Source organism: Nycticebus coucang, chromosome 7 (genome assembly GCF_027406575.1).
Source record: "Nycticebus coucang isolate mNycCou1 chromosome 7, mNycCou1.pri, whole genome shotgun sequence".
Lineage (NCBI taxonomy): Eukaryota > Metazoa > Chordata > Mammalia > Primates > Lorisidae > Nycticebus > Nycticebus coucang.
In genome coordinates this window covers 4,538,922-4,558,840 of record NC_069786.1, presented here as the reverse complement: position 1 = coordinate 4,558,840, position 19,919 = coordinate 4,538,922, and positions in this window count along the sequence as shown.

Genomic DNA, 19,919 nt, shown 5'->3' with positions numbered 1-19,919 from the left:
GATGTCAAGTTGTTCATGTCTATTAGGGTATGCTTTATAACGTGAGGAGTATTCTGTCAGGCAGGGTGAATTAATGTTAATTGATTATCAAAATCTCTTCATGTGGGTGTTTGCCCTGATACATACGTAGTTGTCATCCTTATCTTTCTTTATCTTTGTTGGTTTAAAGCCAATTATATCTGCAAATAAAATCGAAACCCCTGCTTTTTTCTGATTTCCATTTGCCTGTATTATAGATGTCCATCCCTTCACCCTGAGTCTATTTTTATTCTTTAAGGTAAGATGAGATTCTTGTATTACAGCAAATATCTGGTCTGAGTTTATATATCCAGTCAGCCAACCTGTGCTTCTTTAGAGGACAATTTAAACTATTCACATTAATTAAGAGAATTGGTAAGCCTGGTAGTGTTTTTAGTGTCATGTTTTTTGAATGTAATGAAGATTCTAGAAAGCTCAGGAAGCTCTCCTTAGGGGTGCTGTGAATCACATTCAGATGTGAATTCTGTAGCGGGATTGAGGTTGATACTGAATAAACATGGCTTCTTTGGAAAATACATCCTGGGACTTAGTTGATGTGACATAATCCTAACACTGCACTGATTTTATATCCAACTGAGAGTGTTGCCTATTCCATCCAACTTTTGTCATAAACAGAAATAAAATTGTGAAAATAAGCCTGTGTACCTGACCCCTAGCCTATCATGTTGTTACACACTTGTCATTCTGAGCCTGTATTACTCCTCTTTGAAGCCTGGATAGTATGCACTTTACCATGATGGAGGAAAAAACCATAGAATATTCTTAACAGGCAAATATTATTTACCATAGCAGTTAAACTCCAGAGTCTAACAGATGTTTCAGCATTCAAAATGTTGCTTGTAAACTCTTATCTCTACAGTTATGGGTATTTGGAATGCAAAGCAAGTGTAAAACCTTCTGTACCTAACATAATTATAGACACAAGCCTTCTAAGTTGCCAAAAATGAAAATAATTGTTGACTAAGATATTTACACCATCATAGTTTCCTTCTTTAGGTTATTTTCACACTGGGATTCACTTATTTTGGAAAGCTCTAACCTGTCATATTGAATAGCATGTCTGAGGATTCATTTATTTGCATTTAAATATTTAGTGTAAGTGTCACAATATTTGAATGTTTATAAAGTGGTGAGAACTCAGCATTAGAGGGGTGTTGGTGGTTATCTCATATGTTCTCTGTTTCTGTCTTGGAACAGAAAGAATGTGAGATTCGAACTTGCTATACTGGGCTACATGGTTTAATGGGAAGAAGGGTCAGGGCCTGGCCGCTGGTCCAGGGCAGGGTTGGCATGACATTGTTGCATCTATATGACACGGCACAGGCTCTGAGACTCAGAGTCTAGATTGCACTTGGGCTTCCTCTGCCTGCAGTCAATAGTCTTCATCTATTATCTAAATATTGCACTGTTATTTTAACCTCTTCAAAGGATATTATGTAAAAGCTTCTGGAGTTTTCATAGAATGAAATTCTGTTTGGGATTTTAGTAGCATTTGTTATTCTGCGTCACAGGGTTTAGCTCTCTCCTGGGAATCCTGCAGTCCACCCCACACCTGTCCTTTCTGTTTGGTGTGAGAGCTGGTCCTCTGCTTTCCATAAATTATGACTATTCCCATATAACTGTGTAACTACTGGTAATCCTCATCCTCCCTCTATCTCCTTCCTCTTCCCTTCCCTTCCCTCCCATTCTCTCACCTCACCTACCCTCTTCTCTTCTCTCTCATTTCTCTGCCTTTTGTACCTGAGAAGGTCCACGATCCTGTGCACAGCTGTGTTTACGTATCATGGTGCTTTTGCAGCTGTCCTAACCCTGAGTTCCATTTCACTGGAGCATGTCTGCTAAGTAAGTGGTCTTTGCCTTCATAGATGACAAGGTAATTGAGGAAAATATTATTCTTTACTGAGCTCTGAAATATGATCCCAGTATTTCTCAACACAATGTGCTTTGCAGAAACCATCTGTTGTTTGAGTTAGGAACTAAGACACAAGCTTTCCAGGCTCTGCCTGCAGCATTTCTTTTCACCCTGACATACCCATCCTAGTTTTCAGTGTTTGGCTTACTGTCTAGATCAAATATTTATTTTTCTTATTTTATTTATTTGTCTAGCAAAATTAATAGTCTTTTCGGAATGTTAGCCGTATCTTGACTTTTTCTTCCCTTTACCACATGTCATAGAGTTAAGTCTGGAGAAAACAAGGACATCTGTGCATATTAGAGAGAACTTTCAGTTTCTGATGATTCATCTCATCCCAGAGAGCTGATAATCTCTAAATCACTGCTATTTGAGTTTGAAATGAATTCATTTTGTGTTGCGGCTAAATTTGCCTTACTAATTACCTTTCATCAAAGCTAATATTTGCATTGGTTTCATTCTCTGGGCACACACTTATTGTTCCAGGGTTGATCTCTGAGAATCCAATGAGCAATTTTTAAAAACTGTCAGTAAAATATGTAAATACCAATATGCCTCCATTATGTTGACGTCAAACTTATTTTTTTCCTAACTTTTATATGCCTCTTAAGACTGCTTCACAGGCATTTTGTAGGAAGAAAACATCAGAAGATTCTGAAAGGTGAAAAGCAGTAAAGGCTGGTCGGGGACTTTGGAGCCCAGGAGCAACAGTGCTGAGCTGTAGAGATATCTCCTTACCGTATTCCATCCAGAATTGGAACAGAAGCATCTGCAAACTGGAAACCCTGGTGGGGACAGATGGAAAGGCTGCTCTCTGGAACATAAGGAGCAGAAGGAAGCAGCCTGTCGGGAGGAAGCCTCACCTCTGAGCACCCCAGGTAGAGTGGTGGGGCCACCACCCCACCAAGGCTTATGCCTCTCTGGTGAGATGCCCCTCAGCTCTGTGGCTCACTGTTGGTCACCAGGGTATCTGTGCTAAGACACACAAAACCCACCAGACAGAGTGGTGACCACCCCCCTCATTATACACATATTCCAGAGCTGTGGAGGCTGAGGGGACTATCCCTACTTGCTGTTAACAAGGTGGTGACCCCATGGTACAGCTGTGTCAGAGAATTGACTGAAACAGAGTCTCACAATATGACACAAACATGTCCAATTGCAATAGAAAATAATACTTCACACAGGAAGAGAAGGATCCCATGCTGAGCAGAAAGGATGATCTACCAACAGCAACATAGAGCAGCAGGTGTCAGAATGGCTGAGGACTGGAAGCAATGCTTCTCAAAATGTAGTTAATTATACTTCAAATAAGCAAATTAACAAAATGCCACAGATGGAAAAAGAACCAAAGGGGAATTTTAGAACTAAAAGTTCTCAATGACTAAAAAAAAAAAAAAAAAAAAAAATGCACTGGATGGGATCAACAGAAGAATAAGGGGGAGAATACGGGGAGACCAGTGAACTTGAACTTGGACCAGCAGGAGGAACAGAGGGAGGAAGAAATTAATAGAATCACAGACATGTTGAATTGTAACACGAGATCAACTGTTTGTGCCCTTTGGTTATATTGTACTGAAAATTTGCTGTATAAAAGGTGGTTGTGTAATGCATAAAAAAATCTTTAAATGCCTAATTTTTATTTATTTTTCAGAATTTTAAAAATGGAGGAAAGGAGCACTAATATATGACTACATCTTCCATATTGTTAAAAATGCCATAAAATCGAAATGCGGTGGCTAAAACCCACATTAAAAACGAATGAGAAACAGATGCTGAAAATAAAAAGTAAGCTGGCAATTTCCACGGTGAAAGCAGGCCCATTATTCAAGTTTTTAAGTAGAATTTAAAAAATTACCAAGGATAAGATTAAAGAAACTTCATGAACACTAAATTTTTAGAAAAGATATGGGAAGTCAAAATGCCTCATTTTCATGATGGCAATCACCGGTCAGGGAAGAGTCACAGAGGCTCCGATCAATAGTCCGGGGCATTCTGCCTATTTGTTTTCGTTCCAGAGGAAAGTGAGAAAATTTATAAATTGTGCTTAGGTTTGTAGCTGAATGTGGAAAATTAAACAAATAGGTTCATTCTGACTTCTTCCTATGATTCATTATAATGCCCCAAAGGTATTTGAAGAAGTTACAATCGAAAGGGAGAGGGATAAAGGAGAGAATCCTTTCACACATGCAGGTGGTGGAAATGAGTTGCTCAGGGAGCAGGTGGCAGAGCTGAGAGGCAGCAGCCAGATGGGCTTTAGAGAAACAAGTGGAGAGATCCGCAGATCCTGCTGGGTGATCCCATGAAGACCCGGCAGAGAGGGAGCCACTGCCCCGAAGGCAGATGCAGGTGGGCGGGCTGGGCGTGGAGGCAGGTGAGCGTGTGAGCCAAGAGCAACTTGATTCTCCTAAGGTTCATCCTAGGAATGCTTTTCTGTGATGTGTGTGATGAGTGTGTGTGTGTGTGTTGGCACGCGTGCACTTTGCATCTGGGAAAAAAGGGAAACTTTATGCATTTAAATAAGTGGTATCATTGATGGACCCCCTTCCTACCTAATAAGCCTATGGATAGAGGAATCTTGAGTGCAGTACTCTCTTTTAATGGATGGAGAATCACTGAAAATTGGGAGCAAGAAACAAGAAATTTTAAGTTAATCACTGAGTAGAAATAGTCATCACAGGTCAAAGATGTTGTCATTTTTATGAGTAGTAAATGGCTAATTTAAAGTTAACATCACAGAGTTGGGTTTTTCTAACCTTTTCAAATGGCTTCAAACTAGTTACTGTCTTGGGTCCCTCAGGTTTAATATATAGTTAAGAGCATTGAAATGACTTTCAGACAATTTCAGGATTTTATTATTCAGTATAAATAATGAAAATTACGGCATACACATATAATAATTTAGAACTTATGAAAAGCATTCATATTTCTTCTCAGAGCTTTCCAACAACTCCATTAAGATTCCTATTGATAGATTAGGGTGCTGATATCCAGAAATGTCGGTGGTGGGCTAACGTCAGGAAGCAGCCAATAATGGGATTCAGAGTCGCAGCCATGAGTGTCTAACGATGCCAGTCCTAGCAATTAGCAAGCACATTAAATTCACAGTGTGTGTCACTAATGGTTCTGGGCTCCATGTGCATATTAATTCCTCTAATCCTATAACAGGTTTGGTGAGATAAACACTATTGTAATTATTTAAGACAAGAAGGCTGAAGCACAGGGATATGAGGCAGTTTAACCAAGGCAAGGAAAGATGTTTATGACATGAACCTGTGTGGTAGTTGGCAAGGTCTGCTGACCTCTTTTCAGAGAAAAATATGTTTTTAACTAGAAACAAAATCAAATTAGTAGAACTACCAAAGAAGGAGGACTCTCACGGTACGGTTTCGGTTAAGGAGCTCTCCTCCTCCGTGGCTCTTCCTTGTGCACTAACCATCGCTATGGTCAGGACTTCTCCAGGCCAAGGGTGACAATTTAGTTCTGCCGAGGGCCTCCCCGAGGGCCTCGTTCACATGCCCCATGATGCCTTCACCCCACTCCATGTGGTGACCATGATACCACTCGATGATAATTACCATTTTCTTGTGTTCTCTCCTGAGAACACGTCACTCTTGTGTTAGCATTTGGCTTCTTTCCTCTTTTTCAACATTTAAGCATGGTAGTCAATATTATCACCTCTGTTGGCAACATTTGTGGAACTTTCCCCACACTACAGACGTCAAAAATATACATGTGATTTCTATAAACAATATAAAGAAATACCAGGTATGGCCAATACTTGTTGAGCCTTTACATATAGCCTAAATATATAGGCTGTATTTCTTCTTCTATAAAGAAGTAAAAGACTGAAAAGTGTAAAACAAATCCTAGGACGACACCAACAGGTCCTTGACGGCTGCTCTCTGGTTCTGTAAGGAGATGAGGACTTGATGGATAGAACGAGGTTACTTGAGGACAAGCTGTGTTTATCCATCTCCTTCTCCTGATCTAATACAATCAATGGGCAGGTCTACATGCAGAAAGTATTAGATTAATGTGTAAATGGAATTGGGAATGCAAGGTGGAAAATATGCTGTTAAAATCCTGACCCATTTGGATGATTTGATGATTTGATTTGATGTCATCTCTCCACGTGTGTCTCTCTCTGACTAATAGGTCTGACTGAAGAGAGAAATCTTCTCAGATTGTTAGAGATTCTTCATTCTTTTAAGGGTGAGGAGGAAGCTGCACTGTCCTGGTGGCGTTTCCAGATAGTCCCTTATAGTTAATGAGACACATCATGTGATATGGATATGTGATCTTAGATAGAAGACAAAATCGAATCAGTAGGATTACCAAAGAAGGAGGGCTCTCACGGTAGGGTTTTGGTTAAGGAGCTCTCCTCCTCCGTAGCTCTTCCTTGTGCACTTAACCACTGCTCTTATCTCTTATCTACTCTTCCCTAATCCCCAGAGTAGAGACCAGGAGCCAGTTTAGTTAATGAGGAAATTGGCTTCCAGCAAATGCATAGCATGATTTTTAAGAAATACCTTAAATATCACAAAATGAACAAAATGTATAAAAATGTTTGCATAATTGACACCTTCAGTTGTGGTTCTTCATCTTCTGATTTATTTTTTTAATTTCAAATTATATGAGGGTACCAATTTTTAGCTTACTTTGTTCTCATTTCCACGGTAAAGTTCAAGTTTTAAAAGAACGCAAGGGGCCTGCTGAACACTGTCATCATGTGCACGTTAAGTGACATTCTGGTAACTGCCCTCCCTCCAATCTTCCTCTCCCCAACCCCTCACCCTCCCCCCTTGCTAGACTATGTTTGTGTTTTATTGTTTGTATAAGCATGTAATTGCTTGTATACTGGCTTCATATTAGTATGGAGTACATTGGATATTTATTTTTCCATTCTTGATATACTTTACTAAGAAGAATGTTTCAATGCCATATAGTTAAACATGAAAGATGTAAAGTCTCCACCTTTTTCTGGCTGAATAGTATTCCATGGTATACATACACCACAATTTGTTAATCCATTCATGGGTTGATGGGGGTTTGGGTTGCTACCATGACTTGGGAATTATGATTGAGCTGCAATAAACATTGCGGTGCAAATGTCTTTATGGTAAAATGAGTTTTGTTCTTTTGGGTAGAAACCTAGTAATGGGATTGCAGGATCGATGGAAGGTCAACTTTTAGTTCTTTGAGAATTCTCCATACTCCTTTCCATAAAGGTTGTACTGGTTCGGAATCCCACCGGCAGTATAGAAGTGTTCCCTTCTCTCCACGTCCATGTCAGCATCTGCAGATTTCAGGCTTTGTGATATGGGCTAATCTTACTTGAGTTAGGTGATAGCTCAGGGTGGTTTTGAATTTCTCTGATTTCTTCTGATATTTTTATTAGCAGAGACTCCTGGTCGGAGTCAAGTGGAGAAGTTGTCCTGCAACATCTGTCCACCATTAATCTGCTTTAGACTCTTTTGGGGGTGATGACAACCATAAAATGACACAATACAAAAGCCAACCACTGTTGGACTCTGAAAAGTGGACAAAAGCAAGTAGACTGTGTGGGAGGCTGAAGCAGTGGGGCTGATGCGCTGCTGGCTGGTTGGCTTCTCTTGTTGATCTCTTTTCTCCTGAGCCTCTGGACCCCTGTAGGACTCTGGGACAGAGCAGGCTCAGGGCAGCAAAGCTCTGCCTAATTCCTCCCCTCTCTGTCAGGGAAATGGGTTTCTGGGTGAGCGATCTGGGGAGAGAGGAAGGAGGTAGTTATCCCCGATTTGTGTGGACACCACACACGTCTCAGAAGCACATCTGAGCTGTGCAAGCAGGACAAATAGGCTGCGGGCCTCAACTGAGAGTTCAAAACAGTGGGTTTGTTTGCAGTAGTTGGTGAATGGGGATAACTAAAGAGTTTGCTTGTATGTGTTTATTTTAGCAATTTCTCTTACAGATAAGCATGATAGATACAGTGTCCACCGGGAGCTCTGTGAGGTAGGGGAAGGCAGTCGCAGCAGAGTCTTCATGGTGAAGGAGCACAAATGGGTTTTCCTGCTATTTATAAGTAATCAAGCAGCAATTTGTACATACTTCTCTCAAGAGATCGACACTTCCAGGGGTGCTGGAAAAAGGGCAAATGTCGCTATGTCATTGGTACCTAAAATCTGGCTGCCACGGAGAATCCTGGACGATTCACAGAAGTGAAGGACCTGATGACTCGTGTGCCCACATGTGGCTACTTTCCCAGACTTTTCCTTTCTGGGAAAGTTACTGGAGTTCTTCCCACAACTCAGGATTGTTAAATGTAAAGATAAAAAATCTGAAGCAATGATTTCTTTTGCTTCCTGTTATCTCAAACCTACACTCTTTCAGACTCTGAGTTGAGTTCCAACACCCTCAGGAGTCAGGGTCATGGCTATTAAGCTTACATTTTGCTTTGTTAGAATCTGTGTGTGTGTGTGTGTGTGTGGGTGTGTGTGAGGGTTATAGTTAAGAGAGAGTGGGAGGTGGGGCCTCCCAAAGAGGGTCAGACTGTGAAAATATTAAGGCAGAAGCTGATGCTGTATTTAGCCAAAATCAGAAGAAATCACATATAATGCAGTAGATAACTTGTTTCTTTCTTTCTTTTTTTTAAATCAATATTTGGTTAAAAGAAAGCCAAAGCGTATAGATTCATAGGAATGTTTTGAACAGCGAATACTATGAAATTCCTCTGAGTTTATTCCTGTGACTTGAATGAAATAGAGATCAGTGATATAACATTGAGATACGAAACCGTCATCCCAGAAACTGCCCAGGACAGCTGCTCACAGGGATGTCTCTACAGCATTTCATCATGTGTTTCTCGACTGCATAGCATGGCGTTGATATTGCATTTGCTGCTGACAGGTGTGCTATTTTGGTTTCCCTAGGTAATCATGGGTATTTTCAGACTGGTTTTGTATTTTATGACCTCCTAAAAAAATATATTTTTGAGTGAAAACCTTATGAGGTCAACATTTTCTGACATCGAGTATGGCATTGATCGAGACCATCGTTAACTCCTGCATCTGTAAAGCAAATGAATACGCCTGATGAATGAGGATGGGCACACAGAGCTGCAGGTCTCTCCCACCTCTGACTGTGCCATGGCCTCTGCCAATGACCCTGCCAGGTCACCAAGGTTAGCACAGCAAGGGTCAGGAACTGTGCAGACCTGGAGGACCCCTGAGGGCACCATACAGGCAAACTCTCCTGCCTGTTGGTGTCAGTGGTGTCAGGAGGCCTCTGGCTGTTTCTGGATGGAAGTGTAATCCCAATGAATGACATTCCTGCCCCAGGGAAGATAAAGCTTCACCAGCTCCTTTTCTCCCTTGATTTACAACAGTTTTTTTAATAATGTAAAAGAAATTTATCTAGGAAACATTCATCCAACTGAGGCAGATACCTCTTTATTAGGTTTGCCAGCCAACAATTGCTGGCTGTGCTACAATTCCCTAAGAATGAACAGCCAGGTGGCATGTCATTACACGGAGGGGACAGATGACAGGATATTGAATTCACTTTACACATCTTCCTTCTCAGGAGAGAAAGGCAAAAATGTGGTCTCTGGCTGGTACTTTTAAAGTAGCCAGTCCTCAAAGAAGGCTCCAGCACCATGCAGGTCACTCTGGGCCTCCAAAATGTCAAGTCAAAGTAACTGCTTTTGGGTTACTCTTTTGACAGTGGAAAATAAATGTAATTTTTTTACATGGTGCACTTAACTGCCTTTGCCAAACATTTTAGTGTATTATGATGTTGTGGGAAGTTTGCGTTTAAAGGCAAACTCATAGCAATTATAATTCACAAACAGAAATATGGAAACGTGTAAACTTGAAAGTTCTCAAGTCATATACTCCATTCTTAAATCATTTACTAGACATTCTACCCCAAATAAAAACACAGACATTCTTTTAAAGTGCTCAGAGGGCAGCGCCTGTGGCTCAGTGAGTAGGGCGCCGGCCCCATATGCCGAGGGTGGCGGGTTCAAACCCAGCCCCAGCCAAACTTCAACAACAACAACAACAACAAAAATAGCCGGGCATTGTGGCAGGCATCGTAGTCCCAGCTGCTCGGGAGGCTGAGGCAAGAGAATCGCGTAAGCCCAAGAGTTAGAGGTTGCTGTGAGCCGTGTGACACCACGGCACTCTACCCGAGGGTGGTACAGTGAGACTGTCTCTACAAAAAAAAAATAAATAAATAAAGTGCTCAGAAACATTCCCCAATATAAACCATATTCTGGATGATGAAATCAATTAATTTAATCAAATTAAATCAATTAAATTAAATCAATCAAATCAAATCAATTTAATTTAATCAAATTTAAAAAGTGAAAACATATAGAGTGCTCTCTAAACATGGTGGAATTCAACTAAATATCAGTATAGAAAGCAAGAGAGAAATCTCAACAATACTGGAAATTAAATAATACTTTTCTAAATAATGCATTAAAAAGAAAATATATATAGACTTCATTAACCATAAAAGTTAATGAAAGTACAAACAGGGAATTAGTGGGATGCAGCTAATGCTGTCCTGTGAGAGAAATTTATAGCTGACCATTTACCTTAGGAAAGGAGTTTCAAGAAAGTTGTCAAATCAGCAAGCTGGCATCCTACCTCAAGAAACTAAAGAAAAAAGAGAGAAAATATAGGGTTAAATGTAAAAGCCAATAATTGAAAATAGGAATATGATAGATAAAATTAATAAAACATAGTGTTAATCACTCCTAGCAAGACTGATAAGGTAAAAAGAGAGAAAAACAAATGACCAATATCAGGAGCAAAAAGGGTGTATCACGACGAGAGCTCGCAACTGTTACGATCACTGTAAGGAGACACCAAAAAACACTTCAGGCTTCTAACTTTGACCACATAGAAGAAATGGATACATGCCTTAAAAACTACAAATACAATGTACCCAAGATGAAATAAATGACCTGAATAGTCTTATAACTGTTTTTAAAATTATATTTTTGAGTTAAAAATCTCCCTGATAAAATCTCCCTGATATGGGCGGCGCCTGTGGCTCAAGGAGTAGGGCGCCGGTCCCATATGCCGGAGGTGGCGGGTTCAAACCCAGCCCCGGCCAAAAACCAAAAAAAAAAAAAAAATCTCCCTGATAAAGAAATGTCCCATCACAGGTGATTTCATTGGATAATATTATCAAATATTCAAACAAAAATTAACAGTACTTTCATAAAATTTTGTTTAGAAACGGTTGAGGGATGGACAAATAATTCCCAACTCATCTTATGAGGGCAGTATTACCCTGAGTCCAAATTCTAAAGATGATGCCAAAACAAAAACAACAACGGCAGCACACAGACAGGGATCCTGCCTCCTTGGACACGTGTCAGAAGGGCCATGTGTGCTGGGGCCACAGCAGGGAAGTGGAATACACCTTGGAGACACTCAAAAACTGTTTTTTAGTTTTCATAGGCTGGAATGAATGAATTTTATGGATTGTGGATCCGGTAAAAGAAGAAAGCAGCTAGTCTACGTCTAAAATAATTTCACACACACAAAAATCTCATTTCCTTGGGTCAGAACTTCTAGTAAATTATATCCAGCTATCCATTTCAACCCAGAAGGGAGTACTCAGAAACACGTCATTGTTGCTGGTTTTCCTTTAGTTGAAAATTGTGAGAGGTTAATAGATATTCCTGGATCTTGTGGGATATCTGAGAGTCCCAGAGGCTTTATTTTGTATCACAGTGACTCCTATACTCATTTTCAGGTAGCATTTGTCCGGGTAATAACAGATTCATTTATACTGATGCAAGTCACAATGTTTTCTAGAGAGATAGTGTAGAAAGAACATTTAACAGTAATTTAGATGCTGCACAAAAAGAGCTATGCAGTTAATTACGGCATGCTTCAATGGCAGAAAGATGGTGATGGTTTCAATCGTAGCATACCTAATAATGTTATTTGGAAAAATTGCCCTTACCACAGATGTTATAATTCTTACATCGTTATGAGAAAGACCAGCTTGGATTTTGCATATACAGAAATTGATTCTTCCCAGTTGACTATATTACCATGGAATAATGTGTTTTCTTGAATTGTAATTGAGATATTTTATTGACCTCAAAAATCAAAGCAAAGAAACAAGTGATAAGTATAAACAGGCAGATGCAAAATAGAGCTCATTTCATTTGTAACCTAAGGATGTGAATTCATTTAAAATAAAACTATTTAGTAAGTTGGCAGTAAGTTGGACTTATCGCTATCATTTGAGATACTTGGATCTCATTGGAAAGTCTCTCTACTCAATTATATTTTATGAAGTAGATGCTGAGATTTGAAGCTTTCAAGTGAAACCAATAGGTTTGGATCCCTGTGTGTGATTGAGTTTAGATCCCGCATTATGGGAATTTTATAAGCCCTCATCTCCTTGGTTCTGCACTGGGGATAGAGATACCCACAGGATGCTTTAAATATGCAAGTCGAGAACATGGGATATGTACAAATATGTGGAATATCATGGTACCACTGTAATAATTATTCTTTACTTGTGACTACCAATTAATGAACCCACATCCTGTAAGATTTGTGCTCCACATAGTTCCATTCGCAAGAACAGTTACGCATCCTTTCAATTCTCCAATAAGAATGAGTTTTATAAATTTCCCGAAGAGCTACCTTCGGAGCCTGGGGCTGTGGAGACATCTCTCTTTGGTTCACATGGCAGCCTTTCTTCCCGTCTGCGCAAACCTCAGGGTCCAACCTAGTGGTGGGGAATCCCTAACGGTCACCTCTCTTCTTCTTCCTCTCTCCAGTCGGCTGTGTTTATCTGTTGCAGCTTCCAGCCATGAGGAATTGAGGCAAGTCTATTGAATTCAACTCAGATGCCCTTAGCACAGATAGGGTCATTAATATAAGCAAATAATGATTAAAAATTCCCGAAGGAAATTACTCCTGATGCCCCTTCATGTGGCAGTTCTCCTGCCTCGAGTGCTTCTTGGTATTACTCTTATTTTTACAACATTTTAAAAACAGTACTTTTAAAAGTAACCACTAATGAGTACCTGGAGGTACAAAATGTGAACTCTTCACAACTCTACACTGAACAAACACAGAGAAAGAAACCGTCACTTAGAGGAACCTGGTTTGATTCTCGGTAAATACAATGGACCTCATTTATGCCTAAGAATCCAGTTTTTCAAGTTTTAATTGCCCTTACCCGCCCCTGTCAGAGAAAGTTAGTATTATTATAATGTATTATCGTAATGTGAATACAGTTGAGATTTATGTGGGGGAAACGTTTTGATTTAGATGTAATGTAACTTTCAAATGAACTCAAGCATTCTGTAAGCATGTATTTAGATGAAACTGATGTTAATTCAATGTATCTCCCTGTTCATTATAAAATCTGCAAAGTACGTTTAAGAACAGAAGAGTATTGTTAGCTGAGTTAGAAGATCAGCATAAGTTTACCAGAACAAAATCTTCTGCATTTAATAGCTATTTTTCCTCCGTTCTTTGCTGCACTGAATGCAGAGACACTTCTGCACCATTGGCCTTGCGATGCCCTTATATGCAAATTAGGGGTCACAAAATGCAGGTGGAAAATCATTTGTTAGTGAAGACCTTTCCCTTGCCCAGCATCTCGCCGCTTAACATGTGCTCTGCGTGAATTGCTACATTATTTGTGCCTCATCTGTTTGTTATAAATTTTGTTTTTTTTTTTTTTTTTTGTAGTTTCTGGCCAGGGCTGGGTTTGAACTCACCACCTCCGGCATATGGGGCCGGCATCCTACTCCTTTGAGCCACAGGTGCCGCCCTGTTTGTGATAAATTTAACAAATGGGATTCTAGCAAATACAGTAATCCAAAAATGCCAAAGCACGTGTCTAAAAGGCTTTATAAGCCATGATTTAACCTAAAATGAAACTTTCTTTAAAACAGCCATTGACTACAGTTAGCATTTTGTATTAAAAGCTCTCTGAAAGGAATGATAGATGAAAAAGTAAACCAGATGTGTGTTTATATATAAGGGGATTGAACAATATCTCTAGCCAGAGCAACATTTATTTTTAATCCTTCAGTTGAAAAATGTATGTTATAACTGATCAAGGTATTTAACACTCTGGAAATACATATTTTGACATTTAGAAACAATGACATTCTCTGTTGAATCCATTTCAATAAGCAGAAGACAGATTGTACTACTAGTTATATACAACCCTTTACTGCAATAGTTTCTGAGAAAAATATTAGTAAACATGAGGAATTTTTTAGAATAGTACGTATTTGCATCAGATAATCATATTATGATGTAAATTTATTTAAAATATATGCTTTGCGGCGACGCCTGTGGCTCAAAGGAGTAGGGCGCCAGCCCCATATGCCGGAGGTAGTGGGTTCAAACCCAGCCCTAGCCAAAAACTGCAAAAAAAAAAAAAAAAAAAAGCCCTTAAAAATATATGCTTTGAAGTTAAAACAGAAAAATAAGCATTTCACAAAATGTTGATTAGATTTTATCTGTATCAGTTCTGATTTGAACAAACAAGCAAATAAAACGTGTTTGAATTTTTTTTTACTGACTATTGAGTAATAAATAATGAAATAAAGATAAATTAACATTAGGAAAGAATTCCTTGCGGTCTCAATGCACGTGAAAACAATTTGTAATAGTTGCCTGGGCTTGGAAGACTTTTAGGAAGGAGATGGGTTTCTGGTGTCTGGCTGTCAAATACCTTCAGGTGTGGTTTGGAAGGTTGGATGTGTTACCAGGCAGCACCTGCCCTTGGCTGTTCTGTTTTTGGCCATTACCATTTCGTAGTATTTCCCCAACTCTGGTCCCTGATGACCTCTTTATGGAAACCCAATGCCCAGGTTTCTGTATGAAGATAGCTTCTTTCCTGGGGTCCACAGATCACAAACTCATACCCAGTATCTCTCAGGAGACAGAGAAAAAGACAATAAGTATTTAAAAAATGTCAGTTAAAGTCAAAGTGGTAAGCGCAAAGAAAGCAAAAGAGACAGAATAACCAAACAAAAGCTGGGATTAATATAATAAAAACAAATAAAAATTAAGATCATTCAGACCAATGATGGTTCTTTGAATTATCACACCATGTGCTTTTTTTTTTTTTTTAATTGTTGGGGATTCATGGAGGATACAAAGAACCAGATTGCATTGATTGCACTTGTCAGGCAAAGGCCCTCTTATAATAGTATCCTGCCCCCAAAAGATGGGTCATACACCATGACCCCCACCCCTCCCTCCTTCCCTCTCCCTGCTCTTCCCTTCCCCCACTGCTCCCTCCTTCCCTCTCCCTGCTCTTCCCTTCCCCCACCCCTCCCTCCTTCCCTCTCCCTGCTCTTCCCTTCCCCCACCCCTCCCTCCTTCCCTCTCCCTGCTCTTCCCTTCCCCCACCCCTCCCTCCTTCCCTCTCCCTGCTCTTCCCTTCCCCCACCCCTCCCTCCTTCCCTCTCCCTGCTCTTCCCTTCCCCCACCCCTCCCTCCTTCCCTCTCCCTGCTCTTCCCTTCCCCCACCCCTCCCTCCTTCCCTCTCCCTGCTGATATATAGGATTGTTGGCTTTTTTCACGTGGATTAATTTGAATTTTCTATAGATCTTAGCTATTAAGCTTTTGTCTGATTCAAAATATGCAAATATCCTTTCCCATTGTGTAGGTTGTCTATTTGCTTTGGTTGTCGTCTCCTTAGCTTTTTTATTGCTAGTTAGAATATTAAAAGAATTTTGGTTGAGATTTCAGAAGACTTCAGCCTTGGCCAAAAACTTGATGATAACCTCATGACAAACTCTGAGCCATAAATATCCAGCTGAGTCATTCCTGGTTACTGAGCCACAAAACCCAGTAATTAATGGAAGCCACTTTATGCCAGTAATTTTCAATGCAAAGATAGATGAGCAATACAAACAGGAAAGGAAAAATAAAAAATAAAAATATAAATATGCAATATATAATATATAGAGGTATGCTTATGTAATAAAGGATATATGTGCACAGATTAAAAAAGAGGCAGCAAAATGCTATTTTCCACAAATAAATTATTGTATACATAGAAGTCTTAATAGAAAAAGTGGTTAGTCATATTTATTTGTACATAATATGAAAAATAAATAAGAATTTTTAATATCAACTGTTAGAATTTTTAATTGTAAATGATACTATAAACAATAAAGATGATATCATTTGTAGTGAAAGGAAAATCTGATATCCACAAATTAATGCAACAAAAGAAATACCCCGTATATATGTATGTGCACGTGTCTGTGTGTGTGTATTTATATAAATATCATTGAAAGACATCAGAATAAATCTAATGAACACATGTGCTACGTGCATGGACAGGAAGATTTCAATTTCATAAAGGTGACAATAATTCTGAAATTGATTTAAAGGTTAAATTTAGTTAAAATCAAAAACCAAAAAGGGATTATAGGGATCTGAGTTTATTCTTAAATATTCTTAATTTTATGGCTGGTAATAACAAGGCCACCTATCCCAACAAACTTCTGAAAATGACATTGTGATTTGCTCTGTTAGAGAAAGACCTTAAGAGGTTTATCTAAATCATTCTTAAATATTCATAGGGAGGGTACATAGAGTTCAAGGTAGAAAGAAACCACAGGAAAAGGGTGAGGGCAAGAGAAACACAGACATAACTTTTATGTTTTTTTTTTGTGTTTTTAAATCTAAAGTAGGTATCTTATAACAACAATATTTGCCAACTTGTGGGGATTAAGTATATGGGTGTTTATTACAATAGTATCTACATTCTTTGTATTCTTGAAATATCTCCAAATACAAGACAAATTCTGTGCCCGTGGCCCTTCTGTGGAGCTCACCAGAATTCCAGACCTTCTAACCTCCAGCCACGTCTTTAGGGTGGTCAGTCTTTGCAGATTGTGGGGATTATGGATTTAGCACCAGTCACCAATTTTAGCAGTCTGTGACCACTGGATGTGTAGGGTAGCATCCAGAGAATGCCAGAGAGGGGCTGCATTTCCTCTGGGCACACTTGGAAAGCCCACTGCCCGTGGTTCTGAAGCCCACCCTGCTGGACAGAGCGCCCAGAGTGTGAGGAGGCCCAGGAACCCCCAACCTTGCATCTGCATGAGATGCCATGCTGAAGACTGTTCCCCGGTGTTTGCTGTGGGGCCCTGGGTCCTTGTTTGCTCCCCGAGAAAGAATCAGTTCATTGAGCTTGTTCTCAAATCGTGAGGAAGCTCAAACGCATTGTATAAGTGAGAGTAATAAGAACTACACATGAATCTTTCACATAATCCAAGAGGCTGGACGGGATCAGGGTCATATGTCTGATGTAATTTGCTTAGTAATCTATTATACTAGATGGGCATTTTAAACCTGATTTCATGCTAATACATAAAATAACCAGATCTATTTTAGTCGTGTTAAACGCATGATGATCAAACCTAAACTGATGATTTTTTCAGCACGAAAGAGAGGTATACCTGGAACCCATCCAACAAAACTGCAGTGAAAAGGAACAATAAACATCTTATTTTCTAATTAAGTAATAATAGAATCTTCATACTATTTTAGGAGGCAATAACCCAATTCCTGGGTGGATAAACCATATGGAATGTGACCAAATGCCGCATCCTAAGAGTGAAAGTAGATTATTTTCCAATAAAATAATTCCTTAGAAACATCAGTGCTTTAAAATGTTGTGTTGGCAAATCCTTTTAGTCTTTTTGAAAGGCTGGATAAGGCGACTATCTAAATACATGCAGAGACCTCCCTCTCCCTAGGTTATCTGCAGCTGTGTTGAGTCAGAAAATAGGAAGTTAATGAGGAAGGTAGATAGTGAGGAAAGAAGGTAGAAATCATGTTAGTGATTGTTCTCTGTATCTTATTTTATTTTTAGTTAGAGGGGAAAAAAAAACCACATGAATTGAGAGATCTAGCTGGCGTTAGGACTTTTTATTTTTTAGAAGGTGGAGATTAGTTTATTTCCTAGACAAGGTTAAAAATTATTTTTATTATATTTTAATATTAATGCAAAAATATCAGTTTCCCATAATGACACCTGTAACTGTGCTGCCTTCCACCTGTGAAGATGGTCTTCTGGACCCCCCACCCCCCAGGTTCTTTAGTTACATCCAAGATGCTTGTTTTTTTTTTTTTTTTTGAGACACAGTCTCACTATGTTGCCCTCAGTAGAGTGCTGTGGCTCCACAACTCACAGCAACCTCAAACTCTTGGGCTTGGGTGATTCTCTTGCCTCAGCCTCCCAAGTAGCTGCCACAATACCTGACTATTTCTTTGTTGTAGTTGTCATCATTGTTTAGCAGGCTGGGGCCGGGTTCGAACCTGCCAGTCCTGGTGTGTGTGGCCGGTGCCCTAATCACTAAGCTATGGGTGCCAAGCCCGCTTGATATTTTATACCAAGGCTTTATACCATAAAATTATTAATCTAAAAGGAGAATGATGTCACCTTTAAGAAAATGTTACTTAAAGTTTGAAAGGTTTTAACTAAGGATTTTACTTAATTTATGAATAGCAAAAATATATATTAAAATTTTGTTTTCAGTGAAATCGTATGGCTGATGACCAATGAGTAATGTAAAGGTAGTAAATGAAAATGTATACGATACATTGCAAAACTATCTTCTCCACTAAGAGTGACGGTGAAGAAATCTGCCTCTAAACACAGATGCCTAGAATTTTCATTATGCAGCTGCTGATTTGGGAATACTGTATTACTTGAGGTAAGCACTTGAGCTGATAAAGCTATTCCACTTGGAATACTTTATTTTTCATTATATCTCCAATACTAACGTGATTAAAAAACAAAGTTACATTTAAATTGTTATGTTACTGTTCATGTTTTTCATTCCAGGGAGAGAATCAGAAATTATGTTGCATCCCAGCATTCTTAAGAATTTGGGCACTAAAAGTCACCTAAGAAATTGAATTTGTGCATGCAATAAATGGAATTACTTGGGGACCCATTTATCATTAAAAAAGCATAATGGAACCTGAGCTGCAAAAGGTTATGCTAAAGTAGCATTTTGTGACTTGCTGCAAATCCTACTGATTCCATAAATTGGTGTTGATTGATGAGTTATTTAAAAGATGTGGTGCCGGTGGAAAAGCTCACGCCACCAAAGGGGGACTGTTTTGTCAAATGCATTTGCAAGTGAAAAGCTTTCAATCTATCTCCTTTCCACACTGGTCACTCACTTCAGCAGTCCCTCTAACGTGGAAATGAATGAATATCTATCACCGTATTTTTATGAAAAAGATCACCATCAGCATTATAAAAACATTCAAGTAATGTAGGGACATACAAAGATCAGAGCAGAACTTTACCAAAAGTCCTCATCATTTAGAAAAATGTATTTCCAAATCTCTCAAACCATGTTGGCTGATGCGCATGGCTAGTATAGTAGGAAATATGTTGGGTGGCGCCTGTGGCGCAGTGAGTAGGGTGTTGGCCCCATATGCCGAGGGTGGCGGGTTCAAACCCAGCTCCAGCCAAACTGCAACAAAAAAATAGCCGGGCATTGTGCGGGCGCCTGTAGTCCCAGCTACTCAGGAGGCTGAGGCAGGAGAATCGCCTAAGCCCAGGAGTTGGAGGTTGCTGTGAGCCGTGTGACGCCACGACACTCTACCGAGGGCAATAAAGTCAAACTCTGTCTCCACAAAAAAAAAAAAAAAAAAAATGTAAATAGACTAAGATTTTAAAATGTGGATCATGGTCTGTCCAGGGCTTTTCTAGGATAAAATTTAATTTGACTGAATTCATGACATGATCAACAGATGTAAAACAGGATATGATGAAGGGAATACTGAAATTAAGATACATGTGTCCTTCTCGTAAGAGGCACATTGCTAAAAGATATTTATAAAAATATTGGGCATATGAAGAAATAGGAAATAAAGTTGCAGGTGACTGACCACCTGCCAGCAAAACCTGTCGTCTCAACTCATGGTTCGCACTTGATTCC